General features: G+C 33.0%; 1 protein-coding gene across 3 annotated transcripts in view; it reads left to right on the top strand.

Annotated features, from left to right (window-relative positions):
- The window catches only part of LOC109534564 (D-beta-hydroxybutyrate dehydrogenase, mitochondrial), a 64,125-nt gene that overhangs the window by 50,760 nt on the left and 4,554 nt on the right, over positions 1–8,811 (top strand). Inside the window, exon 1 of one of the 3 annotated variants that reach the window (XM_019900288.2) lies at positions 3,633–3,721. The exons of the other annotated variants lie outside the window; for them this stretch is intronic. The gene's annotated coding sequence lies outside the window, so the exon portion shown is untranslated. Of the gene's footprint in view, positions 1–3,632; positions 3,722–8,811 lie in introns of those variants that run through there. 3 annotated transcript variants of the gene reach the window in all.

Raw genomic sequence — 8,811 nt, 5'->3', positions numbered from 1 at the left:
CCTTGAAACGCTGCATAAGCACCGTAAATGGTTTTTTTCTTACTTGCGACGTTGGCAGATTATCGCCATTTTACTAAAATTTTGCTTAACACTATCTAAAAATTAATTGTATATTTTCTGATACACTCTGTATCATACAAGATATTTTTAAAATGGGCGCACTTTGTGCGTCAACAGCTTTTATATGAAACTATTTTTCGCAAGTTCAACACCAACGGAAATAATGGACTCTATCGCACTAAAAAACCACCCTGTATGAATCGAGGCTCAAGCGTAGTCATAACAAAAAGTTCCTCAAATTTGAAATTATGTCGAAAATATCAAAGCATTTTGAAAAATCTTGCTTCAATTTAAAAAATTACTCATTTTATATATATTGAGGACACATTTTTAGTTTAAAGCTGACTTACACATCTCAAAGAGAAACACCCAGTATATGAAACGTTTTCTCTGTATTTCTGAAATTGAATAGTTGAACCTAAAGTTTTTATTACAATTTAAAATTGAGATTAAGCTCATGGCCAAGTTTGAATCATTTCTATGAAACGCCCTTATAGCTGCAGTTCGTTTTGAAATTCTTGTCTTCGTTTCGTTCTTAAATTTTCTTTTGTTTATTGGGACTCTTCACCACACTCGACGCCTTGGTATGTATACCTTTATTTCATAAAATATTCTTTTCAGAAATTTACTACGTGAAAGTTGCAATTTAGCAATAGAAACAAAAATTTCTGTTCTTTAGGCCGTCAATAAATGTCTCCCAACCTCCAGTTCGGATTATACAGGAAAATGATGACAAAAATGCTCGTTATCATAGGTTTCGCATAGTAAGACATGAAATATATGTAATTTTTAATGTATTGAGATTTTTGTTTAATTTTGTTGTTAAAAAATGTTTTGTTAGAAATTTCACTGACATTTGTTAACAAAAATGTTAAAGTTTTAAAGTGCAACTAACGGAGTTTGATGTTGTGATATTGAACTGATTCGGTATATTTTAACGTTTTGCTAGCAACGAAGAAATTATGGTCAATCGGTAACTAATTTTCATTTCAGTTTGAGAAATAGATAGTATATAACTTCTTTGCAATTATAGCGTTATTTTCGACCACATGAGTTGCCGGATTTGGTTCTTAATTTTTTTTTACTTGAACTTGTTGAATTATGAAGACTTCATTTTTCCAAAGTTTCAATTCATTTTGCTAATTTAATGTTGACAATCTTCCAATCAGAAAACTATAGAGATGCTTTGGCTACGAATTATTACTCGTTTTGTAATTTACAGCATTCAATATTTAATAGCGAGAAATAAAACAGCGGAAGGAACCCAACAGCGAGAAAAAAGATGAACTTTAATGCTAAGCACCCGACTCTTAATTAAACAAAAACACAATAAATTACGTAATGGTAATTTTATTCAAAAAAAGGTGATTATCTAACCATTTGTTTCCTGTCAAGAGCCTATTGGAATTATTAACTACAATTATTTTACATAATAATTTTTTCACGTTTTAGTTTAACTAATTGCTTTCGGTACCCCAATTATGTTCCATCAGTGTTCCATCGAATACAGTTCAATTGTCATTCAAAGCAGCCTTCGACTTTACCTCAACTAAATTTACTGTGGCTTCAATTAGTAGATTCTTTGAATCTAGACAACTGTGTCCTGATAAAAATTAACTACAAAAAAGTCCGATTTCTAAAGTTAATCTAGAATGAGCCATTCCTTTGTCCCAGTTGGGTTCTTTAGGTAAACAAACGGAAAGTTAGCAAATGGTGCTACTTAATGCACTTAACAGACTATATTAAATTGGATATAATTTTAGCATGCTTCGGAGCGTGTAACAGAAAGCAATTGTAATGTTAAGAACGCACCCATTTTATTAGTTCATCGTGAGCTAATGCCACATAATTTTAAAACTGAGTCAAAGATTCTTTTAGATTATCTGGTATTCGAGCGAGTTTGCACTTGATAACAAGATTCTCTCCAACTACCGAAAAGAAATATATCGCAAAAAGACATTTCGTGGTATGAATAATATGTTGGGTTTTTGTCATTATTTGTTTAAATTTATTTATAAATTACTTTCTCTTTTTATTAACCACGGCCGCATGCATTACGGACCTAAAAGTTTAATTTGCATTTCAAATTTGCAAAATTTGAATATTCGAGCTCGTTCGGAAATGTAGTTATTTGCATTTAATCTATATTTATTGGAATATCTACGACTTTGATCATGAGCATCAAAGTTAGAGTTCATTCTTTTTTTTTCTAATGGGGCTATTTTTACCGTTTTCTATAATATATAATGCTAGTCCCTTTAAAATTCAGAGTAAAGTTTTAAAAAAGTTAATGAAAACTGAGCAATTTTCATTTTTCAAGTGATATTCATTGAAAGCATGTATTTTTACATGCTGTTTAACTAAAAACCTAATATATGAAGGTATTTATTGCCTTGAATATTATTAGGTAATTTATATTCAAATTAATACATATTCAATAAGATTTCATTATTTGTCAAGGCTTTCAATCGGCATAAAAATATATACGTTGCTTATAAAAAACGGTTTTGTTCATCAAAGGTTTTTGCAGATTTACTAAAATAAGTCTGAAGTTTCTGGATATTTACAAGTTCAGTTTTAAACATTAAGCAGAATTATAAATTAATTAAAAGTCGGTTTTTGAAACTGATATTCATGTCCATTACCTCCATATGGATGTTTTTTTTTGGGTACGTACAATGTACAAAATTGAGTAGAATTTATTTATTTTTATAAATATGAACTTAAATTTTTTTCGATTCTTTGCATTTAAGTCTATACTGATCATTCCACAGGGCTTATCTAATGTGCATTTAACATCAGCTCGTAAAAATCGCACCATATAATTAATTCAAGCTCGTGCCTAATAAAAGAATAAATATAATTGCATAATAAAGTTGCCAATTACCGTAAATCATGTTTTTTATGTGTCGTAATTGATGATTATTGGCCAAGCAACGGAAGAACGAGTTTAATACGCAACTTGCATAAATAATTTCTTCATTTCCGCATAGGGCGATTTCAATCTGGGCACTTAATTTATATGTGGATACAATTGAAGAGACACATTATGGTTCGAAAGGAATTTTCGTGAAAGGGAAAGCTGCAACCAACAGTGTGTTATGGGCGACTTTTTATAAGCTAATAGTGGATTTCGTTGTGTTAATTATCATACAACCTTTCTCCGGATGTCAACGCGACACCATTCGGAAGAAAACATTTTTTAACAATAATGCAGAATAAGTATTTCAAGAAATGTATTTTGTAATGTTCATAGCGGCAAAATAGGTATTTGAAGAAATATATCAATTTATGATATATTTCTGGATGTTTTGAGGTTTCCATACCATATGATTTGCTGGAAAAATTCACGGCCTAAAGAATATGCTAACGTTCGGTAAAATGTTTGATTTTTTACTTTAATATAAAGCATATCCTTTCCATGCGAAATGGGCGTCACTAAATGAACACTAAATATGGCATTAATATTGCTCATATAACATGCCCATATGGAAAACAATCCACCATTAGCATACTAAGCATGATTGGTAATTAAACAGGCAACCAACCTCCAGTTCGTTCTCTGTAATATCTGCGAAAGTAATGGAAAGTAAGCATTAAGCTTCATATAATATATATTTATATATTTCCAGAGGGTTTGAGGGTTTCAAAGTGATCGCGGGTAAGTTCAATGTTTTCAGTTAACTTGACTTGTTTAACTTTGTGTTGTTGCACAAAAGTGTTGTTATATTACGTAGATAAAGTTAAGAAGCTTTTCAAAACTTTCTCGGGTAGGTTTCAAGCAGGCCACTGCTTTTAATTATGTCTCTGATGCTGATTGAAAAAAACAACTTATATATGCAAAGAATGTGTGTTTATAACGTTATCTAGATTACGTAATTGGCCTTCGCCTAATTGAACTGGTTTGGATTTGTGCATGATCACATGTCAATAAAACAGGTGGAAGCGGTTGGTATGCGATGCAATAGAGAACAGTGACTAACAAATAAAGCTTTTAATCGAAAAATGTGTTATTTAAGAAATGTCCAGACTATTTTAAGGCGTCGATTGATGACATTTTCAAACTCCTAACATAAGCCGTTGTCGACAAAATTCCAAAAACGTTGCATTTAAAACACGTAAATATGTCAAAATTAAAATGGAAAATATGAGTACAATGTTGCATAGAATCGGCCAAATGCCACAAAAATTTCGTGCTTTCCTTTTTTCTTTAGTGAATACTAAGTGAGCTACAGGAGAGGTTTTTGTCTTGAACCCAACTTAGTTTGGTGAAGAAATGGACTAAATTTTCATATTTTGTCACATTAGTCGCAAGATCTACTTGAGAGAAAGTCTAGTGAACCTTTTGCTAATAAAACTTTTCGAAACGGAAAGGTCTCGAAAGCCTCCTCAAATGCTACCACTTCACTATTTACCAATTAAAATGAAAGCCTGATAAAATGTGCATAGAAGAGGATGGAGAGAAGAGAATTGAGAAGTTCGATATTTCCATTTTTCCACTAATAAAGTTCAAATGTTTCCGTCTGGAAACATCACTTGTTCGAAAGTGGATCTAAATGTGAGATTATGTTTTCTGAAATTTAATAGGAAAACCCCTGTTGAATTTATCCTGGAGCTGATTTTTGGTCAAATTTTCTCGACTTTTGGCACCTTTATAAATCTTAATCCCAAAAGGTATAATGTGAAAAAATGTCAATTATTCCTACCAAATCGCCATTCTTGCGAATTTTACCTCTGAAATATCTTGTAGCTAATTAGATAAATTAGACTTTGTTAAAACACTAGTCCTCAATGAGAGTGAAGAGATGAAGAAGTGAAATTATGAGAGCAATGAAACACGAATCAACTGAATAGTTGTATAAACACTTGGCATTAATAAAGCGTGATGTTCTTTGCGAAAGGAAGACGTGAAACCACAAAGCGAAATTATTTTTCTCTGAGCCGCCTTTATATTATTGCAATATAGGAAATGAAAGCTTGAAATTGATCATTAAGCGGCAGCAGCATTACCTGAAGATATTAATATTATTAAATGTTTTAGTATCTCTTAAATTGCAGGTTTTCCTTAATTGTGTTGGCATTTATTTTACCTGATGACTTTCTAATGATGGACCACATTAAAAGACTAGTTTAAAATCCATTATGCAATGAAATAAAGCGATTGTATGTGTAAGGAATTCTTTTTGTTTAATCACGCCTTTGAAAGTGGGACTTTGAACGATGTTTTGTGTAGTTTATATAAGATGAAGAATTAGGCATATAAGAGCATTTAGAAAGCTTCAAAAGTTCTGCGAAATTTTAGAAAGATATAAAATGACTAAGTTGCGAGAAATGAGCAAGTCTTTTCGACAAACATTGGACGTTCCACGCTGTTTTGGAAGTGTTTTGTATTTTTGTTGCAAAATTCAAAATTTCAAATGCAATTTTATTCAAATTTTTGCAAGTTTCTTCAAAATAGTGGAATAGTCGTGGTAATTTGCAGATTTTTTAATAGAGGAGAACTTTATGTAGGGAATTCTTGTTTTAAATGAATATTTTTAATCTCCTTATGGGCAGCAAAGGATTTTAAGACGAATGCATTGCCCATTACGCTGCAAAGCGTATAAATTTCCTATATTGATAAGCGTTTATTTTTAAAACTCCTTGTACGCTTTAAATGGTTATTAAAATTCGATTCATTAAATAGTTTGTGCTTCATTCTGCAACACACCTTATTAAATTTCAAGTCTAGGTTATGGCCTTCAGCGCTGATAATGATTTAATAATTAATTAACCTCATTTAAATCGGGACTTTGCTGAAGATGGTAACCGCGCCCTTATTCAGCCAAGCAATTCCAATGCCGGTATCGCACCAGATCATCATCCTGTATATGCGTCAGTTACACCCATAAGCATTAACTAATCAAGATTAGCATCAGCCAAGCATAAAATGACTTGGGAAAAGGCACAATCTGATGACATAATACGCGCTTAGAAATTTCTTTGAAATCTTTTTAACCGTTAATGTAATTTACCTTGCATTCCACGGTAAACAGTGTCAAGTACTCATTATTTTTTTTGTTAATGCGTTCTTCCTTTGTTGACTGGGGGATTGTGCATTTCGGTCATTCAATATCATGCTGACTCGAGGAAAGACAAAAATCTGCAAGTTATCCATGAAAAATGCGTACACCGAATGGCATTCTAGCGAATAGCTGTTCAATAAACGTAAACATTAAAGTAGCGAAACTGGCACTTCCATACATGGTAAAGTCATGGGTGTGTTAAGTCTTAGCAATTCAGATTTTGAAATTTCATTTGGGTCGAGAGGTTGATGATCGGAATATATATTTCTTGCTTCTAACTGGGCTACCCATAGTTTACCACCACATCAATTCCATTTGGTTTCATGAAGCGGACTTCTGTAGGAATGAGGTGCAATCTTCTAAAACACAGTAAATTTGCACATGTTTTTTCTGTAAAATGATCGTTCCATTGTGATTTCATTAAATTTGCCATTGGAATTTGAAAGGATGTTTCTTTTGCGATAAGAGCACTAAAAAACAGGGCTAAGCTAGCGAGAGAGAAGAACCGAAAATGGTTTTTTAACTAGATGCAAAAACTTAAAACTTGTACCAACATTCATTCAGGTGAGGAGGAGAGATTTTAATTTTGGGAGAAAGCCAAATAATGAAAATTATTTGAAAGTACTAAATGTGTTTTATATGCTAGTTTTAAATATAATGCAGAGTGATTGTTTTTCCAAAATAAACGATATCAATAAGAAAATTATAAATAGAGAAAAATCCTTAAACAATAAATACAACCAAAACGATTTGTGTATGCTTAATGTGTTTACCCAAAGATAAAATTCACTATACCCTAGATAAATTCAACAATTTTCACGACACTATAAAATTTACAATGGAAAAGGATAAAAATCGATCCATACATGTTTTAGACATAACAGCAAATTATGATAATTCAGGTGAAATAAGAACAAATTGGTATATAAAAGAAGTTTGGTCAGGAAGGTATCTAAACTATAATTCATATGCACCCCAAAAATATAAAAACTAATAAACTAAAAAAAGCTAATAAAAAACTAATATAAAAGCGTAATAACTGCACTTAATAACGGATAGAGCTATAAAATTATCACACCCAAATTACAGACAAGAAAATTTAAAAAAAATGAGAAACATATTTCTTAATTATAACTACCCAAAAAAAATTTCTGAACCGATAATAAATAAATCGAAGAATTAACAAAATTTACAACTCAACTAAATATAACAATAATCAGGAATAATGAAACAATACATATATGTATGTATATCACTACCATATATTCCAGAAATCAATAAAAAATATCAAATACTAAAACCACACAACATGACAAAAACACAACAAAAACAAAAAACAACTTATCACTGAATGTTTCCCCAAACTAAAACAAAAAACTGACCGAATGGATGTACCAAATACTGTGAATTGAAGTGAATGTGAAGAAAGAAATGTGAAGTGAATTGTTTAGGACTCATATATAGGACAAACTAAACAATATTGAAAAAAGAGATGTACGAACATAAATACAGTTTGAGAAATACTAGTGAAAATAAAACAGCATTAACACAACATGCACACCAAATGTTGCAAAGCTTACCGATAGTGTGGATTTGATTCCATCAAACCATTGATTTCTTCACAAGAAATTTTTAAACTTTGGGAATATGTTGGGCGGCTTTTTACTTTTACATGAAGCTCATCTGAAGCTTGTCTCCAAAGAACCGGTACAGATATGCAAATATGGGTTCCAGTTTTATGTTTTATTTCGTTTGCTAGGTTTTGTGTTATAACTCATAGTGCCTCACTTTTAATTACACTTAATTTAACTCAGGGACAGAATATTTAAAGAAATGTGAAAAGCACAGGGAATTGTACGCTTGTTCCTGCATGGTAAAAGCACTTCAGCGGTTAGCACCGTATCCGCCACTAGATGATGCGACAGATTTGAACTTTCCGTTGTATTTCTGTTCAATGGTTTAAATGAGATGTCGAAATATCTTTTCGTGACACACCTGAAGAGACAAGCCAACCGCCTTCAGAATGCGATCAAGGAAGACATGAAAATCCTTCGATCGCAACTCTGGAAGGATCGCATGGACGAAATAGAGGCTGATGAGTCAAGAAGCGAACTCTGGAAGCTGGCCAGGTGCCTCACAGCAGGACCAAGGAAGCCAATACTACCAATCGAAGAAAACGACATCACCACTGTGGATTCCAAGGAAAAAGCTGAGCCCTTTGCCGCCCACCTAGAGCTCCAGTTCCGGGAAAACCTGGTTGATCACCCAGAACAAGAGAGGATAGTTAATGAGCTGGTAGCCGCTCATCTCCAAAAATGGCAGCCCACCAAAGCCAGAAGAGTCACCAAAGAGGTCATCCAGAACATCGCCAAGGGGGCCAAGAGAAAAAAGGCTCCTGGGTATGATGGAATCACAAACGAAGTCCTCAGAAAGCTACCGCAAACAGCTATTGAGGACCTTACCACAGTGGAAAATGGAATTTTGGACCTTCAATACTTCCCGACCACCTGGAAGAAGGCAATAATGGTATTGGTACCCAAAAAAGGCAAGAACAGGAAGCTGCTTCGTCCTACAGGCCCATCAGTCTACTGCCTACACTGAACAAGGTCATGGAGAGGTGTATCCTGAACCACCTACAGGATACAATAGAGGAGAAGCAAGTGCTGCTGGATGAGCAACATGGGTT

The sequence above is a fragment of the Dendroctonus ponderosae genome, unplaced genomic scaffold, assembly GCF_020466585.1.
Source record: "Dendroctonus ponderosae isolate FM_Combo_2020 unplaced genomic scaffold, Dpon_F_20191213v2 Dpon_F_20191213_1, whole genome shotgun sequence".
In the NCBI taxonomy this organism is placed as follows: domain Eukaryota; kingdom Metazoa; phylum Arthropoda; class Insecta; order Coleoptera; family Curculionidae; genus Dendroctonus; species Dendroctonus ponderosae.
This window is presented reverse-complemented; position numbering and strand designations above follow the sequence as displayed.